This window comes from Myotis yumanensis, unplaced genomic scaffold (genome assembly GCF_028538775.1).
Source record: "Myotis yumanensis isolate MYYU_CA2020_CCGP unplaced genomic scaffold, mMyoYum1.0.hap1 SCAF_3, whole genome shotgun sequence".
Lineage (NCBI taxonomy): Eukaryota > Metazoa > Chordata > Mammalia > Chiroptera > Vespertilionidae > Myotis > Myotis yumanensis.
Window position 1 is genome coordinate 84,202,053 of NW_027223754.1, and position 23,525 is coordinate 84,225,577.

General features: G+C 43.1%; 1 protein-coding gene across 2 annotated transcripts in view; it reads right to left on the reverse strand.

Annotated features, from left to right (window-relative positions):
- The window catches only part of ENOX1 (ecto-NOX disulfide-thiol exchanger 1), a 576,449-nt gene extending 555,477 nt beyond the window's left edge, over positions 1-20,972 (reverse strand). For both annotated transcript variants that reach the window (XM_070409022.1, XM_070409021.1), the window contains exon 1: positions 20,759-20,972. The gene's annotated coding sequence lies outside the window, so the exon portion shown is untranslated. The remainder of the gene's footprint in view (positions 1-20,758) is intronic.
- Between the last annotated feature and the right edge of the window lie 2,553 nt (positions 20,973-23,525).

A 23,525-nucleotide genomic window follows, 5' to 3' on the forward strand; every position in this document is an offset into this window, starting at 1 on the left:
TCAGAATAATTACTAAAGCTTTTAGATTTCCAGGTAACCGTGGGCTGAGGCCCAAACGCTCTCAGCAAGTGTCCTGTCAGGTGAAGCAAATGCAATTTTATCAACCTCAAACAGGTACTCTTTCACTGCACGACCCCAGCCACAGTGCAGAGGTCTTAGCTTTTATTGTACTTAGCTTTATTGCATTTCACAGATGCTGGGTTTTTGTTTTTTGGGGGGTTTTTTGTGTTGTTGTTTTTTTTACAATTTGAAGGCAAGACCCTCCATCACATCAGCAAAAAGATTCGGTGATCTGGAATCAAACCCACAATCTCTCTGAAGTGTGCCTGTACTGCCTAGTCCATCAACTGTTACCACCTCAAAACTTTTTAAAAGCAAAATATCATTTCTCTAGGAAGATAGGTCCATGATGCACTAAAGGGCTGAGGCAGCTCTTTGAAGAGAAAAAGGTAATTAAGGGATTTGAAAGTGAGCAACAGCAAGATAATGATCTCATATTTCAGCTGTAGGTAACTAAGGATTATATGTTAAACATTTCTCTTCAAATAGCTCTGTCCTTTCTGACCAAAATATTCTCTTGTCACAAAGATAAAGAATTCTCTCATTTGATCAAGACCACTGCTATCATGATAATAAATCCTAAAGCAGTGTCAATAGCGTGGGGACACACAGTGTCATAGCCATGTCCTCTCGGGCCCTGGGACAATGCGGGTATTGTCACTGCAATAGCTCAGTTGTGGAGAGATTGGCTTTGGTACACTGAGGTCTAAAAATCCATAGGTTCACAGCTGCTCCTGATTTGTTCATCATGATTATTTTAAGGTGACAGATAACTAAAATGATGCTCAAGTCCCAATGTTCCCATTGCTTAGAAGAGCTAAACAGATCTAATTTCTACACTTGTAGACATAGACAAGGTCAAGCTATGGCCATTTGAAATCCCACAGAGGAGTTAAACTAATCTCCTCATTGGATAGAAGGGTGGTCACGGAGTTCTCCCTGAAAGGATGAAAAGGCTATCCCAGCTGCGAGTTATCATAAGCTTATTGGCTCATCATCTGCCCGGCCACAGCTGTATCCAACTCTCAGTTCACCCAGAGATGCATGCTCTCCTCGTGCCAAAATGTCTCTCTTAAAAAAAAAATGCCCAATTGAAAACTCTCTGCTCTGCATCTTTCAATAGAACTGAAGTGCACTTCACCAACACAGAGCAGGGGCATCTCGAATTAGCAGAGAACTATTTTTAACACATGAAGGATAAGATATGAAATTAGTTTCACGGGGAATGAGAACCTTGGAGATTATTTACTTTGCCTTAATTACTTTGACTTGCCATTAATTTGGCTTTCCTGGGGTACTAAATATTTCACGCTAAGATTTTGAGACTAAAGAGACATGAGTACAAATCTGGAGCACTGGAAGTCTGTAGCAGCATCTTCAACACCGAGCCACAGATGCCCCCACTGGGCATCCAAGGCCATTCATGGATGCACTGCTCAATGACATTTTCGTTGCTTTTCTCTGTTGTTTTAATCCTGGGACCGAAAGCTCTGCCCTGAAGTGTGCTGGGAGCCAAACTTATTCAGCTTCTGTTTTACTCCGCAGCCAATAACCTCACTAGTGCTCACAGCTACTCATGGTGACTGCCAAATAGGGCAGGCAGCAACTGCCTCAAGCCAAGGAGAGAAAAGTTTACACTGCACATTAAAAGTTTTAATGATCAGTGCAATTGGACAACAGAGTCAATTCTAATAAAGGTGACTACGGAGACACTATAGCAGGTATTCTGTAACGGGCTCATTACAGCATCAGTGGGAGGATGCACTCTGCTCCCACCAAAGCACTTAGAGTGAGCGGGGTGTGCCATATAGCTGCACACTTGCCAAAGCCCCGTGCTCTCCCCATGGCTCTTAATGGGTTGTGCACTGGCAGACACCACGAACACAGGCAGTGCCTGGCAGCCAGCAGAGCTCGGGGAGAGCAATGCAAGTGTTGCCAGATGCAATAGGAGACTCACTAGGACCACTCAGTCTGTCAGTGCCCTCCAGCTCCACCTGGCATTTGTCAATTAGCAAGGGAAGAGCAAGAGAGACTGGGAGCGCTGGAGCCCTCCTTTGGCCCATGCTCACAAAGAACTCTTGTTCTAAATGTGAGCAGAACCGGCCAGTGTTACATAATTCCATTCCTGTGAGTTTAAGCCATTACTTTCATCCACTAAGTATTCTATACCTTAACAATCTCTTTTATAGTACAAAAGTATCTGATAAAGTTATGCTTTTACTATAAACTAGAGGCCTGGTGCACAAAAATTTGTGCACTCGGGGGGGTCCCTCAGCCTGGCCTGTCCCCTCTCCCAGTCTGGGACCCCTTGGGGGATGACCATCTGCTGGTTTAGGCCTGCTCCCTGGGGAATTGGGCCTAAGCTGGCAATCAGACATCACTCTGGCAGCCCGGGAGCCCTCGGGGGATGTCCACTTGCCAGCGGGGAGCAGGCCTAAGCTGCAGTCGGACATCCTTAGCACTGCTGAGGAGGCGGGAGAGGCTCCCACCACCACCGCTGTACTGGTAGCCATCAGCCTGGCTTGTGGCTGAGCAGAGCTCCCCCTGTGGAAGCACACTGACCACCAGGGGGTAGCTCCTGCATTGAGCATCTGCCCCCTGGTGGTCATTATGTGTCATAGTGACCAGTCATTCCCAGTCTTTCTGCTGTTAGGGTCAGTTTGCATATTACCCTTTTATTATATAGGATAGAGGCCTGGTGCATGGGTGGGAGCTGGCTGGTTTGCCCTGAAGGGTGTCCCAGATCAGAGTGGGGGTCCCGCTGGAGTGCCTGGCCAGCCTGGGTGAGAGGCTGATGGGTGTTTTCAGGCTGGTCACACCCCCTTCAGGGTGGGGGTCCCCACTGGGGTGCCTGGCCAGTCTGGGTGAGGGGCTGAGGGCCGTTTTCAGGCTGGTCAAGCCTCCCGGCAATGGAAGCTCCCAGCCTCTGCTTTTTTTGCTTTTTTTTTTTATTCTGGGATTTATTTACCTTCTAAAATTGAAACTTTGTTGCCTTCAGTGGAGCTCAGAGCCAGCCGGGAAGCTTGGCTTCCTCCATCACTGGAGCAACCAAGCCTCCTGCTCGCTTCAGCTCTGTGGCTGCCGGCTGCCATCTTGGTTGGGTTAATTTGCATATAGTCTCTCTGACTGGCTGGTGGGCGTGGCTTAAGGCATAGCAAAGGTATGGTCAATTTGCATGTTTGTCTTTTATTAGTGTAGACTAGAGGCCCAGTGCACGAATTTGTGCATCAGTGGGGCCCCTCGGCCTGGCCTGTGAGATTGGGCCGAAACTGGCCCTCTGACATCCCCCAACAGGTCCCAGATTGTGAGGGCTCAGGCCAGGCCAAGGGACCCCACCAGTGCATGATCAGGGCCAGGAGGGACGTGGGAGATTGGCCAGCTGGGGAGGGATCATGGGACGGCTCCAGTGTGTGTCCGGCCCATCTCGTTCAGTCCTGATCTGCCGGACCCTGGCAGCAAGCTAACCTACCTGTCGGAGCATCTGACCCCTGGTGGTCAGTGCACATAATAGCGACTAGTTGACCGGTTGACTGTCTGCCCCCTGGTGGTCAGTGCATGTCATAGTGGTTGAGAGGCCTTAACATATCATTAGCATATTATGCTTTGATTGGTTGAACGGCTGACCAGCTACTTAGCATATTAGGCTTTTATTATATAGGATTCCCCATTTTTTCTTCTTCTTGAAAAGGATATTGTTTGACTTAATTGAGTCATACCCTTCTAGTATCCTGAACCTAAACAAACACAGCAGCCAACCAAGTTCACACATCTCCAAAACCCCACTACTGCTCTACTATGTAATAAAATCCTGCCATGGAAATTTGCTTTCATGATAAACATTTCTGATTGGACAAGAATAATTTATATTTCTCCATCATAGTCATAGCTTTAGAATGTGCTCACATATACCATATCACTTTATCTTATTAAGTTTCCCTATTTGGCCCCTCTCCACATGTCTCATGCTCATGGAGCTCTCATCCTGTCGTCATTTTCCACAGATAAGCCTGTTCCCTGTTGTCACAACTTCCTTATTTTCTAGGTCACAGATCTTATTTGGGCCATTTGCACTTTCAGGCATCTTTATCATTTACAATTCTTAGGTGAATCTTCAATGCCATATCTCAATTTCAATACTAAACATGCATTCCTTCCTTTGTGCCACCAATTAAAATGAAATAAAGCAAGTTGCTATTCATAATTTCTATTTTGGGAGAGAAGGAACATCATTGTGTTGGAAAGGAAAGCTCAAAATTCTTGTTTCCTCCACCTACTAGCTATGACAACAGGCAAGTTACTTAATCTTTCTGAGTTTTTCCTCTTATTACTGACATAGAAAATGTTGCCATGAGGACAACATAGGATGGCATATGTAGCTGTGTCTGAAAATACTCAAGATATGACTATCATTTTGAGATCTGCTAGGTTTCCATTCAAATGCCCTTTTTGTTCACATGAGTAAAGGCTATCCTGGCTGTTGCACCTGAATGCTACTGGGTACCTATGAGTATGTCATACCAATGAGCTCTCCACTCACATCGTCAAAACAAAAGCCAAGGCATATACGGTCCTGCCATCCCAGAGATCACCGATTTCTAAGTTAACGTTTTCTAGTAAATTCAATTGTAAAAGTTCATAAGTATTGCAGGTAAAAGTGCAGAGTAAGCGCATGGATAGCTATCAGCTCCCAGCACTTCCAGTCATGCCTGACTGATCTTTATATTACACGCGGGAATGGGAAGATGACCAATAACAGTGACTGCAGAGCATGTGACAATGGCAAGGCTCAGGTGGGCACTCAGGGGAAGGCAAGTAGTCTACCCTAAGCATCACCCACCAGACTTGCAGCTGGTAGAATACATTCCTCTCTATCCTTTTCTCTTCACTTTCCTGGCCCAACATTTAATACCATAGAAGTTTTAACTTCAAATTATGTCACTTCAAATCTGTCTTGCTCAGAGAAATTCTGACCACTAAAAGTCTGCTTTAATTCTGAAGTCTCCACTTAAAGATTCAGACGCAAAAAAAAAAAAAAAAAAGAAAGCTCACAACAGGCAGTTGAGGGATTTCAAGGAATAATAACATATAATGAATGTATAATTGGCAAAAGTGTGATTTTACAGCTTTGATGGCTTATGTTTATCAAATTATAAAATTGACAAACCTTTTGATCCAGCAATTCTTCTAATAAGAATTTATCCAAATGAGACTATTGCAAAAGTATAAAATGGTAAACAAAGAAGAATGCTTAGAGCAGTGATGATTTTTAGATTGAAAAACTGGAAACAACATAAATGTCTCTCAGTAAGCCTTTTAAACTCTAACAGACACCATTAGCTGCCTCCCCAGCAAGCCCTTTCCCCTTCTTTTCTAGAAGAACTCTGAGTTTCCTGTTCATGAAGTTTGCATGGGATTAGCATTAACTTCTACTCAAATCTGAAGCAATGCAAAGGGTACCCCCTGGTCCCCAGTCACATTATCTCAGGTGGTCCAAGTAGAAGGCAGCCCGGGATTTTAGTCTGATGATTAAGAGAAGCTCTCCTCTGAATAGTGAAGGGGCCTTCAGAGGTGCAGCTATTTTGCTACCATAAGGAGCATGAAAAAGAGTAAGAAAGAAAAAAGTATAAAGAAAGTAATCCTCCTAAATCTGAATTAAATCATGCCAGAAGTCCCTACCCACTGGAATTTTCAATATATTCTTATTATTTAAGCTGGTTTGCCCTAGGATTTTTGTTAAAGGAAAAGCATCAAATAAAAGTATTCAGTCATTAAAAGATAATCTATATTTACTGACATGGAAAGATTACCACCACATGTTGTTAGGAAACAGCAGACTATAGAATAGCACATAAAACAAAATCCCATTTATTTAAAATTTTATCTCTATACAGTATGTACACGTGACTATATATATATATATATATATATATATATATATAGTGTCATTGTGTCGAGAGAGAGAGAGAGAGAGAGAGAGACACCAAGAAATATGCGTGGAAGAATTTTATTAAAAGGTCAACAATTATTATCTCTAGTATTTCTGAGTAATTTCACTCTCCTTTTTGCATTCCATAGCATTTGCTTATATGATGGCATAATTTTTGTGGAACAGAAAAATTAAGCTTAAAAAAAGCTGGCTATTTATTTTTTTAATCTTTATTGTTGAAAGTATTGCATATGTCCCCTTTTATTTCTCCCATTGAAAAGCTGGCTATTTACGAATTCTATTTATCTTTAGTGTAAAATTAACTAAGAGCTTTGTCTCATATTCATCTCTAAATTTAAGTGTTCCAGGGAAAAAAAAGTTGAAGAAGCTAGTCAGGCACTCAAAATATTATTTCATTATAAAATTCCATGATGATGCAATGAAACCACTTTAAGACATAAATTTGTACATGCTGAAAAAGAAACACAGCCAGTGGTGCCTTAGTGTCTTTCCGGAAGTGTGGAAAAAATATTAATCAAAATGAAACATCACCTTACAAAAGCCGAGCACTTCCTATTCCAAAAAGGTGGAGTCACAGTGGGGAAGGGCCAAAGGTGCCCGGAGAGCAGCACACACAGCTGCTGCCAGAAAAGGCAGGTGCCATTGAAGCCACTCAGAAGCTGCAGAGGGGCGGCTGGTGTGAGGTGCTATGTTGTTGGTTAGAGTAGAGCAGTGGTTCTCAACCTTGGCTGCACATTAGAATCACCTGGGAATCTTTTTAAAATCCTGATTTCTGGGCCTCATCCTCCAGAAATTCTGTTTCTTTGTTATGGGGTGGGGCCACAACATTAGTAACAAAGAAATAGAATTTCCAGAGGATGAGGCCCAGAAATCAGGATTTTAAAAAGATTCCCAGGTGATTCTAATGTGCAGCCAAGGTTGAGAACCACTGTAGAAGAGGGTTTAATCCCTGACTGCCATTGCATATCAAACACACATTCTTATGGGGTTAAACCCCCAAGCACCAACCCTCCCCCACTTCTCAGTAACAGAGCCTTATGCCAGTCACTTTAAGCACATTGGATTAGGAGGAAAAAAAAAAAAAAGCAGAAGTCAAAAACAAAATCTTGATTTCTTTATTGGTGATTTTTACTACAGCTTGTAGGATTTTCTGACTATGAAGTCTCCAAAACTGGCTTCTAAAATCAGTTAAGTGGAGTTAACATCTCTTTAAAGTAATAGGAATCTTGTAGATACAAAGTAACTGTAAATAATACTGCAATGATTTGTTTTTCAAGTTAATTTCCAGCAGTTATTTGTTTCTTTTACAATAAATTATTACACTATAATTGCATTGTATTTCATGGTAATGCCATTGTTGTCAGTCACCATTTAATTCTGGGAGAGTCACAATACTCCAAGAAAGAAAAGAATAAAAAATAAACACACCCATAAAATTGTCCATATAACATATCTGCCTTTATGATCAAATTTAAAGTGCATCCCCCAAAAAGCATCCCTCACACTCAAAATTACAAGCATGCACTAGGTTATCCTTTGTCTATTCTGTGTCTCATTCTTATTCATCCCCCTACGATGGACTATTGGTATTCTTCAAACTTAAAAGGCACAAGAATGACAAAGAGGACAACAGTGAGTGGTTCTCAAGCCTCATTTGCAATAAGAATCCCTTAGGGTCCCTCCTCGGTCCATTGGCATTAGTATCATGAGGTAGACTTAAGTAGCTGTGCTTTTAACAAGCATCCTAGATAGATCTGAACAGGGTATGGATCAATCTTTGGGAAACAGTGAGGTAGACAATTATAAGGTGACTAAGTCACTTATAGGTAATCAAACCTGATTATATAACTCTGTCTTGGATAATTCCACTCTTCTCCATATCTGTGGTCACTGTTCTTGTCTCTTGTCCAGGAAGCCACCAAGACCATTATGCTCTGCCTGGACTTGAGCATAATTTCCAGTGGACTGTCTTGCTTCCACTCTTGCCCTCTCCAACCTATTCTCAGAAACTTGCAGAAAGATCGTACATATTACAAATCACACCACATCACTCCCTTAAAACCCTTTAATGGGTATTGGGTTTCCTTTTGGGGTGATGAAAACATTTTATAATAGATTCAAGATTGTGGTTGCACAACATTGTGAATACACTAAATGCCTCCGATTTGTTCACCTTAAAATGGTTCATCTATGTTACATGAATTTCACCTGTTTGAAAAAAGAAAATGAAACAAACAAAAAGACTTCTATGACTATCCATTGCACTTAGAATAAAATCCAAAATCCTCAGTACAGCCTAGTAGGTCCAGCATAATCAGGCCCTAACCTACACCTCAACAGCCTAACTCCCAGCCACAGTCCACCTCCTTCTCTGCACTCCAGCCACACTGGCTCTCTTTCCGTGATTTCAAAAGCCAAGCTCTTTCTCACATCTGGGCTTCCAACACTGGACTCCCACCTGGATAATCCCAATTCCTATTTGGGTCTTAATTTCTAAGTTCCTATCCCATATAAGCCTTCCCTGACCACTTCACCCTCATTATAACCTTTCAGAGAAAACTGGTCTTTTCCAACTACTTATCATGAGTTCCAATTACATAATTACTTTTGTTTTGTTTAATGTCCTTTCCAGTAAACTTCAGACTCACAGGAGGAGAGAAACAGTCATCATTTGTGTTCATTACTGCATCTCCTGGCATGAACAGGGCACAATAAACACCCATTCTTTTGGCACAATGAGTATGCAGCATGCCTTCTTCCAAGAATGTTAAATCTCTACTACAAATGGAGTATCAAAAAGAGGCCACAACATTATGTGAGATTTAAGATATATGTCCTCATTTTTCTTTTAACAACCAGATGAGAATAATCAGAAACTGCTTAGAGCCAACTCAGCACTATATACCAACCAATGCACAGAAAACAGTTTCTCTAACTTCTGCTGCACCTGCTTCATTTCTGGACAAAGTCAAGTCCCTACTGCCTAAAAAATTTCATTTAAAAACATTCTCCTCTGCACAGTACTAAGTAATAAGGAAAGAAACAGACTATATTTTTGCAGAAAGATGAAACTGAAACGGGTACATGACCAGTCTTCAGAAAGATGTCATGAGAAACTGTTGGGGGCTCTCAGGTGGGCACCACTTTCCTGAAGGAAAGGGCAGAGAGTACTACCAGCGGAAAAGGGCCCTGCATTCAGTCCGTTCTGAGAAATAAAGAAAAAAGGTAAGTAAGAGGAAAAGCTCACATAACAGCAGGCATAAATGGTGTTTTGTTACTGAACAAAATGCTCCTTAGCGATTATAAGTATGCAAGTGATTTACTTTTTCAGTCTTGCATTTGGATTAACTAGAACCCTAATTTGTCCATGAGGCTAAAGTGTGTCTTAATTACCTACCTTCAAAGCTTATGCCCATTAAAAATAAACTTATTGCTTTTCCACTGTTAGTTTACCCAGAGCCGCCTCATCCACAGTCCTGCTGCCACTTGTGGTCACTGTGGAGAGCAGAGGTAAAGGAGTGGTCTAATGGGCAGCCCCAAAGAGCTCCTTCTGTTCAGAACCGTGTCCACTAGCCCACAAAACATGCCCCAGCCCTGTTTCCACTGCAACAGCAGAACACAAAGACCTGAATACACTTAGGGCCCATGCCACAGCCTAGTTTTCAATATTTATATTCTTCTTCAGCCAAAGCTTTGAATTTCCCCAGGCTTAACCTATAGACCTAGTGGTGATTCCCATGGCCACTGATTTTAAGACTATCTTCACGTGCACCATATGCCTAGAGGTACTGCTTCTGGCATCTGAGGATGGGGTACCTACAACTGCATTGTTTGTGCGACCTTCTGAACATCTTAGTGCAGAGAGCTCTAAATCTTTCTCCCTGTTCCAACGCTCAGCTCTCTGTGCTCGGCTAGGGAATGCCTGGAGAAGGGACGAAGCAGCCCAATGTGCCAACTATGGGACCGCGGTGGCAGCAACCACCAAGACTGCCCCCAATAGGGGAGGAGCTAGGGCCTTCACTCCATCACCCTAATACCTTTTCTAAAATACCAAGTGTCTCTTTTGTGCCCCTTTTGTTAAGGCAGCTTGTGTCCATCACATAGGCCCCAGCTTTGCTTTATCTGACAGGGCTTCTAAACTTGCTTTATATTTAAAGACCAGAGGCCCAGTGCACAAAATTCGTGAACAGGTAGGGTCCCTAGTGCCTGCTGGCTGTTGGCCAGGGTCTCCCTTCATTCCGCGCCACCCCCTGGTGGTCAGCACATGTCACAGCGAGTGATCAAACTCCCAGTCTCCCAGTCAAACTCCTGAGGGGACATTTTGCATATTATCCTATTATATATATAGATGCTACTTGAGTCCCATTTCCTTCTTCCAAAAGCATCCTTACTAACATTCTTACCATTGTTTTTGTTACAGAGTCACATGTACTTCTATAGGAGATGAGGTAAAAGAGCCTGTTAATACATATTTAAAAAGCACTCTAGTGCAGCAAAGTGAAGTGCCAGCAAAACCAAATCCTCAACTAGCAGAGGTCTGACCTGTGAACCAAAGTACGTTCAGGACTGAGCCATGGGACCAACTTGTGAATACAGGCATAAAGATATTAGACACAGCAATGAGGTCAGTAAGTACTACTGGCAGAAGATCAGGTAGACAAACTTGGTAAATGAGGAGCTCAAGAATAGATTAACAAAGACAATAGGGGAAATTGCCAAAACGCCAAATATACTTGACAAAGAGAAATTAGTGTTATATTTCATAAAGGGAAATTAGTGTTTGAAAAACCAGAGACTAGGAAGGAAGGAACAGTCAGTAAAGGGACAGAGATTTCTAGGGGAAGGGCTAGGGTCCTAAATACAGGTACTTTCTATTCTGACTGTAGCTGGCAACATTTTTGCAGTGGAAGAAACCAGAATGTCAGAAGAGGAAAACCTCATCAGATGTGTATCATCGCCATGCTTTGAGGAACTGGGGAATGTCTAACTAGGAAAATAATAATCTCTTCAAGTATTTTTTCATGGAAGGAAATTTAATATAGAGAATTGGTTGCCCAGGTGATGGAGGAGCAGAGAGCCTACTACAGGATACTGAGGTAATCCAGAGGCTGTCAGGAGCAGGGAGCTGCTACCTGCCCAGGCTAAAGAGACAACCGCAGCAGGTGGTGTTGCTGGAGTCCATGGGCCAAGTTCACTTGTGAGCAGCTAGAATCAGAGGTCTGTCAAGTATGAGCGGTGCTACAGAGGAGGCATTCCCACTGTCAGAGATGCCACAGGAGGCTAGAGGAAAGAAAACAAAAGGCAGGCTTCTAACAATCTCATATATGAATACTAATACTCTGCCCTTCTCCCTGCTATTGCCCATGTGCCTCTCACATGGGAGCCAGCTGACTCAGAAATCTGGAAAAGCAACACAGAGAGGAAGAGGGAAGGGCGGGGAATACTGGAAGGGAAGGATAGAAATGCTGGTACAAGGAAGAGGAGTAACAATAGCTTTAACACGCAAGCTTCTTTTACAAGAGTCACACTTTTAAAAGGTTTTCATAATGTCATATAATGGTAACCAAGGAATAAATAAAGTGAAAGCTACATTTGGCCAAAGGCCCCGTGACCTAGATGCCACATTCAGGTGGCCCCTGAGGATGCACTGCAGAATCACATACTTGGAAGGGGGTTGAGGAATTTGTTCTATAGCACCTTCCTTCAGTTACAATTAAGCCAGGACTAGTCTAAACAAGTGATTTTTATTTTCGAAATTCTAGAATGGAAAAGGCTCTTTTCAAAATAAAATATCAGTATTAAATAGAAAAGAATGCACATATGCATTTATGTAGACACAACACACCCAAATGAGTAGAAGTAAAAGTGGAGAAATCTAAATGAGATTAGTGGATTATATCAATCAATATCCTGGTTGTGATATTGTACTATATAGGTTTGCAAGGTGTTACCATTGGGGGGAAATGGGTAAAGGGCACACAGGATCTCTTCTATTATTTCTCACAACTGCATATGAATCTATAATTATCCGCAAATAAAAATTTTAATTTAAAAAATCATAAATGGTCCGGCCAGCATGGCTCAGTGGTTGAGCATCGATCTATGAACCACAGAGTCACAGTATGATTCCTGGTCAGGACACATGCCCAGGTTGTGGGCTCCATCTCCAGTAGGGGGTATGCAGGAGGCTGCCGATCAATGATTTTCTCTCATCATTGATGTTTTTAATCTCTCTCCCACTCTCCCTTCCTCTCTGAAATCAATAAAAATATTTTTAAATAAGTAAATGATTAAAAAATTTAAAAATGTAAATGTGTATAATATGCTAAATTAATAAGGCCTCTTCCTTTCTACCATATTACACCCATAGTGTCTCCAGCCTCTTTACACTCATATGTTCAGTATTTCTACTGTCATGATTTGTTCTCACTGTCAAGTAAGGCCAGTGAGCTCCTTGCTGATCATTCAACAATTTCTCATAATTTGGTTTCCTCTTTGTCATTGGCTCAATTCTACTTTTGCAGAAATATGACGGTCTCAGGGTGCTCTATTTTCATTATTCAGTCTTTGCCTTTCTCACTAGACAGAGCCAGAGTATTAGTATTCATACACGAGACAATTAGAAGGCTGCCTGATCTTATTTCCCATCATCTAACAAGTTTAAACCTGCTCATTTCATAATTAAGCATTTAATTCAAAATGGTTCTCTTTATGGATTTATACTTTCCTCCTCCCACCCTCTGATCTCTCTGGGGAACTGGTGGCCTAAGACTGGGCAGGAGAAACTGCAGTCAAAAGCCTGGCATTTTGACAGAACAAGAGCAAAGAACCAGCCCCACCCCCAACTAGCATTCAATCACTTAGCTAAAATACAGGATATTAGAGGATCAGGGGAAACAATAGACATAAGTGCATGCTAGGTCTTCCAGAAATTGATGTAGATGAAAATTACCTCTTAGCCAAAAGTATAGGGGGGGCAAGGGGGGGAGGGGGCGCCACTGTAATCACAAAGTGAACATGCATCACAGACATCTTCCAACTCTTCTTTCTACAACGCCACAATATGTATCTTTCTTCTTTTAATGATCTGGTAGTGAATTATTTATATTCTTTAATTTATTCTTTTACTTATGCCCAGAATCGCTCTACCTAAACCTAGTAATCCTGATCACAATTACAGGAAAGACAGAGGAGTCTCAGCCGTTCAAGGGGTGCCGAGCCTAACGGGCCGGGCAATGGTGCAGGGTAGGGTAAATCCTGGTTTGGGACTGGCAGTGAGCTAAGTGACCACGTATCACAGGCCTCTATGCCATGCTGACCTTTCCAAACAGCTTCCCATCAAATCCATTTTGTATCCTTTCCCCACCGCCACCCCAGAGTCACTCCCTTGGATTAGGTGCTCACCATTGTGTTTGCCTGGACACCTCCTAGCTCATCTCCATGTCCCCAACTCTCCCTCCATCAGTTCATTCCCCACTCACCTGACCACGGGATCTTTCTAAGTTGCAGATCAAACAGTGGTAATGCAATGCCCTCATCTTAGTCCTTCAGTAACTCTCTATCACCTAAGGCTGGGTCTTCTAAGTTTGCCTCATTTTAAAAACCAGTGGGGACATTAACAACAAATAAAATAAAGCAGATTCTTCAATATCACATGTTGGGTTCTTCCAGAAACAGACCTTGAGACATAATGTAAATGCAAGTTATTTATTTGGGAGGAATCATAGGAACTACTGGTAGAGGAAATGGAGATAGTCAATAAAACAGGTTACTAGCAGACTGCCATTATGGACAACTGAGGCTCAGTTTCACTGGGGAACTCTGGGACACAGTGTAGAATGTGTGTCAATTATTGCACCTGAGAGTCCAGGATGCTAGTGCATTACCACCCAGCTCTCTTTTGTCATTGTCTGAAGTCCACTTTTTAAAAAAAATATATTTTATTGATTTTAGAGAGGAAGGGAGAGGGAGAGATAGGTAGAAACATCAATGATGAGAGAGAATCATTGATTGGCTGCCTCCTGCATGCCCCCTCCTGGGGATCAAGCCCGCAAACCAGGCATGTGCCCTTGGCCGGAATCGAACCTGGGACCCATCAGTCCGCAGGCTGACGCTCTATCCATTGAGCCAAACCAGCTAGGGCTGAAGTCCACTTTTGAGGCAATTTCCTTCGTGGCCCTACCAAGCTGTTCCACATATGAGCGAGAAAGCCCTCAAGTGGAAAACGGTAGGTACCTGCTGCAGATTTCTGCAGACATGTACTACAGCAGTGAGCATCTTGGCATATGAGCATGAAACTGACCATGTCTGTTCCACCGGGCCACTTCCCTGAAGATTTTGATTCAGTAGGTCTGGGGGGCAGGGACCCAGGAATCAGTACTGTAGCAAGCATTTCATGGGATTTCTTTGAATAGGTAGGTTGTGAAACACGGACATATCATTAAGTGCAAAATCTTTGGTGGGCTTTACTAGGTCCTCCATGGTCTGTCTCTTGCCCTGCTCTCCAGTCCTACTGACCACCCTGCATAGTCATTTGAAAACCACACTGAATGTATACACTTCCATGCAAGTAGTATATATTCTCTTCCATGAGCACAAACTGTGCCTTAACAATCTTTATGACAACTAGAGCCAAATACTATGCCATTCATATAGTAAATGCTCCATAAATGTTTTTAAAGAAATAGTCCGAAAAGAAAATAGTATGGTATTGTCTAAGTAGGTTTCCTGAGCAAAACTATCTTCCATATCAAAATAGTAGGTACAATTCCACTAGTAAAACTAAACAAATAAATATTGAGCACCTACTATATGCAAGACACTCAAAAATTACTCCAAAAAAAAAAAAAAAACACTGTAACCTTTTTTAGCATGACCTTAACAAAGACTTTCTGATAAGAAACTGCTAATTAAATCCTACAAAGGAAAGAAACACCTAGAAAGTGGTAGAAAGCTGAAGGATTCTTCAAGAGGAACTGGAAGCTTGTCAGATTTTTCTTGCCTTGTGATTCTGCCAGGGTTTCCCCAAGAGACTTCACAAAAGAGGGAGCAGGATAAAGAAGCAAGTCTTCTCTCAATGGCACCGAACTCTTGGTTGGGATGGTGACTTCTTCCAATGACCAGAAATGTGGTATGGGGAATCTAGATGGTCACCCTGGGCTCTAGCCCTTATGTGCACAACAGCCTCGGCAATTTTCAAGCTTTTCAAGGTGCTCTCTGGCAAATAAGACCAAAGAAGAGGTCGGAAGTCACTAAAGACTTCGTCGTGGCTTCTCTCCCAGTGTTTGGGATGTGCAGCACAGCACCTTGGCCACATTCCAGTCTGGATAATTACACTGTGGCTAGCAAGCTTCACCCTCCAGCTCCAACTAAATAAAGTATTCCTTCGGACTAGCTGCCATAACCTTCGTTATGCTGCTGTGGGCTATTAAAGAGCCAGTCTGTACTCAGGATGGCTGTATTTGTGAAAAATCAATACCCCTAGTGTAACTTTCTATACTAACAATAAATATATTCCAAAATATCACCGGCTAAGTTAATTATTTCTACCTTTTAATACAGTGTCAGAAACAATTTTAAAAACCGCAGTAATATCTTCTCCATTTTTTCAACTTTTACTCTTCATATAAATACAAATTGAGTTATTTACAACGTTGGGAAAAGAAGGAAGGCAAGTGCACAATCTATAAAACACACACTGAGTGCCTACCAGGTGCCCGGCTCTGTTGTTGCAGGCACTGTTGTGAGGGCCATGAGTTACAGTCTCAGCATAAATTTAAAAATCTCCAACGGGAATAATTCAATTTAATTCTTTCAAATGCTATTGCATTTCTGAAAAAAATGAATAAGTAGTATTTGCTTTTAAAAATGACCATACACAGGTTTCCCAATCAAATACTTTTATAATAAAAAACAAGAGTCTATAGGACCTTAAACTCAATATGTATGTGGGTGTGTATGTGGAAATATATGTGTCTGAGAATGAGAAAATATACTTTCTTGGCTAGCCTGGAGGGTAGCAAATGGGATGATGCTTAGATGTGTATTTATTTGTTTCCTTGTTTTTAGTAATCATCCTATTTGTGTGGGTGAGAGTTTACAGGCTATAATAGCAGAAGCTGACATAAGAAAATTGAAAACGTAAATATCTCTTGCTTATGGCTTCTCTTTACTATATTAAAAAGGAACACAAATCAAGTTCTTTTGTGTTCGATCATAAGGATGAAAACAACAAAAAGGAAAAAATGTAAGAACTGTGTATGTGTTTGCATATATACATACAAACACATTATCTTGTACATGAAGACAGGACAGGGAAGTTAGTTAAATTTCAAGATTCCAGTGGGTTAAAGTAAAATGTGTGAACTATAGCATGTTGAATATGACACAATATAAAGAGAAATAAATAGTTCAGAAATTTTTAAAAAATAACATTAACCTTAAAATTCAGATTAATCCTAGAGAATAAAAAACAAAAACAAAAAAAAAACTTGTCTTGGACAAACTCATAGCCAGACCTATTTTTTTTAAAGAAATCAGTTGACATTCGCTTGAAATCTGCCAAATTATTATTCTGCTTGAAAACCCTTCTAGCTAGAACAAGTTAATAGCAGACTTCTAAAACTAGGTTAAACATGCTGTAAATCAATTTATTCCCCCCCTACAAATCTGCTAAAGTGCATGCTTTTCTGGTGAAAATGGCTCTTCAACGGTACTTAATACTGTCACTCCATTGTTTCTCCAACCAGTCCAGTCCAAAATTTTCTACTTAAGGTGTCATATTAAAGTTAAATGCCTACCTTCACCATAAATATTATCAAAGGATTATAGATTCTTTAAAATAGCATAAGAAACCTCAAAACACATCACCCATGCAATATACTTCTTAAGTTAGAAGGGATGCTTAATAATACATATGTGATCCAAGTTTGCCTCCCCAACAATCTATGCCTTATCGTGTTACAGTTGAGAAACAATCTGCACTATTACCATCTCTCACAGATAAATGACTTGTCCTCCGCAAACAGGCTTCGGGTAACACTTGTGGCAAGACAGCTTTGATAAAAGACTGAAACAAGTATTATGCAATGACACAGTCCATCTCACATACATTAAAGAGCCCAGATCACTACAACAACAGCATGTCTATCATGTTGCAGACAGAAGGCTGGAACCAGTGATTAATTAGCTAAAATGTTTAAACTCTTGCAGGTATACAAGCTGACCAACATAATCTTCAATCTCATCCCTGTTTAAAATTCACATAGAGAATAATAGATCATTAAAGATTGTCCAAAGCTGTAAACAACTACCAAGGAAAAAGACTGGACTTCTCCAGTCTGGGGAGAGGTGGGAGTCTGCACTTTCAGAGGTTAAAGGCAGGATACACAGTATACAACGAATCCTAAACTACAGTCTAATGTCAAAACTGAATTCTCACTTCCAAATATCACCGGATTTTCTAAGTATCTTTATCAGGATAAATATCTTGGTTATAAATTTTATGTAAATAAAGAGCAACAAAAAAGGAGGAGGAAATGAGGGGAAATTTTTTCAGGTGTGACCTGAGGGAAGACATTATGGAAATGGCTTTGTCCCCAGGGTCAAGTCACATCACCTCACTGTGCCTCAGGGTCTGAAAATTAAAGGGTTAGGCCAGAGCACCAATCTCTAATCTCCTAGCAGTTAAAATCCAGCCATTTGTTTAGGTATCATAGAGAGCTCCAAAGTTTCTGTAAAATTCTGAGAGGACCTATGGCAGCAGAAAACGTGCTTACTGAACTATAAAGGGAAGAATAAGAAGAGGCTAAACACTCCTCCCAATCTTGCATTTTTCAGTTGATACTGGACTAAAGAGGGCAACTGAAATTAGATGTTTCATTTCACCTCACAATAACAATATAATTCTTATTATAATAAAAGGTTTAAATATTCTTGTTTAAAAATCTCCAAAAAGAAACAGCTTCACTTTACTCAAATGAAACTTCGTAGATGTGTCTCATTTGAGGGTTGCAATTCCTGAGCTACAATATGAGTATCAGGATGTGGAAGCAGCTGTCACTGCTTTGTTTTTCATTCACAGTAAGTGGTTGCCAAGCAACAAAATACTATTGTCTGTTTCCATGATCTATTGGCCAATTCTACTGGTGATAATGCTTTCTACAGTTTAAAACAGGGCCACCTTTTGGACAAGAAGATGTAAGAAAATTTTCTAAGAATGATGACAACGAATATATAAACAAACACACTGAATGTGTTCCAAAACTATATATATTGATATATAGCTGTGAGCTGATATACATGCATATATTTTGCATAGATGCATATGTGTGAATATATACATTCTTCTCCTGACTACCTCTAAATACATTTTTTTTTAGGCCAAAAACCAGAATCTAAATCCCTGAGGGCAAATCAAGGCATGACTTAAAGATATGAAAACACAGTAAAATTATTTTCTCAACAATAGCAATAATTTCTAATTTGCCAGTTGTATCAAATTCATACAGTCATAATATTCTGTCTACTTATATAAAATAATGAATGGAAAGCCTTTACTATATACTTCAGAATCATCTAACATTTAATATGCTACTTTACTTAATATCATGTGCTACCACTGTGTACAAAGATAATAATTCAAATGGGAAAATTCAGTTGCTGTTTACACCTAAAAATCTTAAAATATATTCATTTTTTTAAATAATTGAATTATTCTCCCTGGAATAGCCTCATGTGATTCCCACTTTGTTTTGATATAGGTCCCTGGGGAATAACAGTCATGCTATGTTACTCTTGCATATTTTACTAGCTTACAAATAAAATAACACACAGTGTACTCAATATAAAGTTGTCAACATTAACTTGCATCAGTTGCTTTTTGTTTTGCGACAAGGCTTCTAAAGATAAGAATTACAATATTCTTGATGTACAGACACAACATCAAAACAGCCTGAAGGAATTAAAGCTTCAAAATGCTAGAGCCAATCACACTTTGAAATGAAGAGAAATCAGTATTATTTATGCATACTCATATACTTCAGCAAGGGCCCTAAATAATTCCAGAACAATCTTTGGATTTATGCAATGCTCACCAGCCTTCCCTCACAATATTTCAAAAGCACTCTAACTTACCTATTTTAGTGCATCCCTCAGAGAAGCCTTTGAAATTCATTACTACTTGCAAATCTATATATTACAAGAAATTGGAATAAGTAAAATCCACTAAATGGATTGACATTATTACTACAAAGTCTCCAAGGGCAAAACAGAAATTAAGTATGTTAATAACGAACTAAATACTAGCTCAAAATTACCACTTTCCCAGACGGAATCCTCTTCAAAACGCACTTACCTCCACCTCCCAGGAGCGCCTGTCTGGGTTTCTCTTTCACATCTCACTCCACAAATGACCCACTTCCTTCTCCCTCAGCTTTCCAAGCTTGCTCACCTCTGTCTCTCCTCCAAACAACAATTTCCTTCCCACCTTTTCAACCCTCTTCAGATCCCTGACGCACCCATTACTTTCTCCAAACTACTGGACTCAAACGCGCAGCCCAGTTTGCCATGAACCTCCCACACAGTTTCCTTCATCCTTCTAGATCTGCTTTTAAAAATCACTGCCAACGAACAAATATAATATTAATAAAAGTAGGGTTACAGGCCAATTTTTAATGTTACAGCAGTAAAATGTTGAGAAAGAGACAGAAAAGGAGAAAAGCAGGAGTGTATGTGGAGGAAAGAGAGTGGTTGAGTAGCAATACACAATGGGACACGAGGATCCCACCCAAGCAGCTTGGCTACCTGTAGACCCCACTTCCCCCATGCGCACGCCTGGGGATGACAACTACAACACACAGAACCACCCCCACTCCGAAAAGGAGGCCGGGTTACCCCTTTAGCCAATCAGGTCCTTCGAGCCCCGGGTGTCCAACCTATGGGGTGGCCGTGGCCGTGAAGGAGGAGGACAAGGGTGGTCGGGGATGGGCAGTGTCTGTCTGTGGGAGGCGCGCACGTGTCGAGTCCCGGTAGGTGGGAAGTCGGAGAGGCGCGGGTTCTGCACCCTGGCAGCTTCCGAGTCCAACTGTTCCCTGCCTCTTTTTGCCTAGGGTTCGGCAGGGCAGGACCTGCTCCCACCGAGGAGGACACATCCATGGTGTCTGAGTTACCGGCGTTAAGGGGACAGTCACCAATAACAACAATAGTACCTAGCGCAGGCTAGCAAGGAGGAAAGTTTCTGGCCCGCACCAGAGCGGAGTCCGCCAAGGCAGGGAGGACAAGGGATGCAGGGCAGGAGGGTGGCAACCTGGAAAGAAGAGGGCAGCGGGAGGGTGGCGGGAGCAGGACGCAGTCCCGTGTGCGGTTCCGGGGGCGATGGGAGGCGGGGTGCGCTGTCCAAGGTGCACGGGAGGTAGGAGGCGCGCGGCGGGTGCGGAGCTCGGAGCCAACACTGGCTGCCCGCAGCGGGGAGAGAGGCGAACAGCTGTCTGGGGCGCCGGACACCCCCGGGCTCATAAAAGTGACAGAGCTGGCACTGGGGGAGGGCGAAGAAAGGCTCGGGGGTGTTGCCCAAGCCCCCACACTTCCAAACACCCACCCTAACAGCCTCACCTCTGGCTCCAGCCACCTCCCCCCACGCCTGCCCTCTCCTCCCCAAGCCTGGACCCCCGCGCCTTGGCGGGGGCGGGGTTGGGGAAGCCCGGCTCCAACACCGGACGCTCCAGGGATGCTGCGGGCCCCGGAGCTGCTTACCTGGGGCCGTGATACCCGGAGCGGAGACAGCCCGTCGCGCGGAGCCGGGCGCCGGGCGCGGCTCCTCCTCGTCTCGGTGTCCTCCTCCGCTTCTCCCGGACTCCGTCCAGGGCACGGAGCTGCGAGAAGGGGCCGGGCTGCAGCCACGGTTCCGTCCGCCGCCTCCGCCGCCGCTGCCGCAGACAGAGGACGCCCCGTGGCGGCTGGAAGCCTGTGTGAGTAGCGGCGCCCGAAAGAGTGGGCTCTGCTGAGCGGCGCTGGAGACTCCGCGACTCGGGGCTCGCGCACGCGCGCCTGCAAGTGGGAGTGTGTGTCTGTGCGCGCGCGCCCACGGGGTGGGGGAGTCGCGAGGGGAGGGGAAGGGAGGCCGAGATGCTCGTAGGGACCGAGGCGAAATTCTTCACCCCTGGAAATCCGTCAACCTGGGAAGAAGGATGGACCGAGCGTCTCGCCTAAAGGAGCTGCCCGCGGGGCGGCGGCAGAGGGGGAGGGGAAGGCAGCCCGGCGCGCGCGGGCTCCGGATCGAGCGGGGCTGAGCCGAGCGAAGCGCTCGGAGCCACGGGTGCAGCGGAGGCGGCGCCCAAAGCCCACTGTCGCGCTGCCCTTTCTAGGAGGGGCCGAGCCGCTCGCTCCCGCCACCGCTGTCCGGATTCTGGCTGGGTGCGGGAGGGTGCCGGTGGGGGGGACAGCAATCGGGACCCCACGGTTACCACTGCAACACTGGGGGCGCCGGGACCAATGGGGGGCCGGGCGGAGGACCCGGGCGCACGTGGCAGCTCGCTGGCTGGAGCCGGCTGGTGCGAGGGCTGCAGGCGTGGAGTGGGCGGTGGAATCCGGCCGAGCGCGGCCCACCGCCTGGCCTGAGTACAGGATGCGGAGCGGGGAGCCGGGAGGAGGTCGATGGAGGATGCGGTCAGCTTGCACGGTTGGGTAGCTGGGGGCGCTTCTCACTCCAGGTGGAAGGTTGCCCTTTTTCCTTCTTGGAGGCCACTTTTCCTCCAAGTTATCCACATCCCAGGTAAAAGTGCCAGCCTCCTTTGTTCGGATTCAGCTAACTGTGCAGACAGCTGATCGGTGCCTCTTTGAAGTCAGGCTCCTTAGAGAAAGGGCTAGTGTGGCCACCGGGGCGCCTTTAGCCCCTTAAAACCCCTACCTCATTCATCCGCCACACTGTATAACTTAGAAATAATATTTTCAAGCACATTTACATGCCCTGTCTCCTTAAGGATGTATTGCCCTAGCAGTATCCTTTTCCATGTTTACTTAAAATACTGAGTACAATTTTATTCACCCAAGAATTTCTCGAAGGGTCATAGGTCTGGGGATACTTGAAAGAGCCTTCCTGTCAGGAATCCTCTGGCCAGGGATTACGTTTTGCCTCCTCTTGCATGCCCTCCAGTATTTAGCACAGTACCGTGTACTCTGTGTGTTCTCTATAAATGTTGAATGAAAAACATTGTTTTCCGTTTTCATGTATCCTGAAGGCAAAGACTTGGGTCCTGGGAAAGTCATTACTACCCAACCAGGCTTGCATGATTTTAACTTATGCCATTTCCCTGTGTGTGTAGCTATTTTCCCCTCTGGAGGCCAGAGCCCCAGTGCAAAGAAAGACAACAGAGATTACTGATCCATTGTGCAACCTTCCCAGAGGGTGCAAGCAGAGCGCACTCTGCAGGGAATCCAATGGGATGATACCCTGGGTGGGAGAAAGCTAAAGGGTGCTTTATTTCAGCTCTGGGGAAATCTAATCTCTGGAAGCATGGATGTCACCATTTATTAGCAGTTTGTAATGTCCCTTCTAGATGAGAAGGACAGGAGACGTCTTTTAAGAGAAATGCACCTTTCTAAAGGCTTGTCAGGTACAAGCTTTTCTCTTGTAAGGAGCATTACTTCATGGCCATTCGCCAACACAACCAGGGTCACCCTAGACTACTAATTCTGCTGAAGCACCAAGCCCACATGCTTCAACCTTGGCATTTCTACAATCAAACTCTTAGAAGCGAAAGTCCTCAATTTTACATTCCAGGCTACATTTCAATTCCTTTGAACTTAGGCCCTTCTATGAGCTGCTTCTCTCTCCACTCATGAGATCACAGCTTTGAAATATAACTGAAATAAAGTGAAAATTAAAATGGATTTATTTGGGTGCTGCCTTGTGTTCTTAGTGGGGGTTCCTTTAAATGGCTTCTCTTCTGTCACTCAATTTACAATCTTCTTAGAAGCCATTACTGTGATATGGAATTCCTGTGCCTTTTTGTTATGTTGAAACCTCAGATATTTAAATTTTTTACTTGAAAGGAAGCTCTGGAACTTACAGCAGGAGCAGAAAAACTCTGATAACCAAAATGGACTCAATAACCAACCGTTAAAATGGGTATGCATCACAATCTTCCAAAATAATTTTAAAGCTCTGTTTTCCTTAGGAAGTTCCCTTTAGGATTTCAACAGCATTTCACATGCTTTTCTTACTTGTGAAATTGAAGACTGTAACAAAGCCCTATCTTCCCCGATGACCACCAAGGGGAGCAGTCTTGTCTTTGTAAAAATAAATACATCTATTCACAAGAAGCCAACATTTGAAAATAAGAATGTAGACTTAAAACAATCTCAACTTATGTTCATTTAAAAGATAAACAATAGGAAGAATAAACAATAGCACTATAAGACATATAGTATTTCTGACCCACTTAAAGGTAAAAGTTGGAACAGCTAAGATTAAAATACTATAAACCATAGCCCTTCGTGTTACTTAAACACTAAATATAAT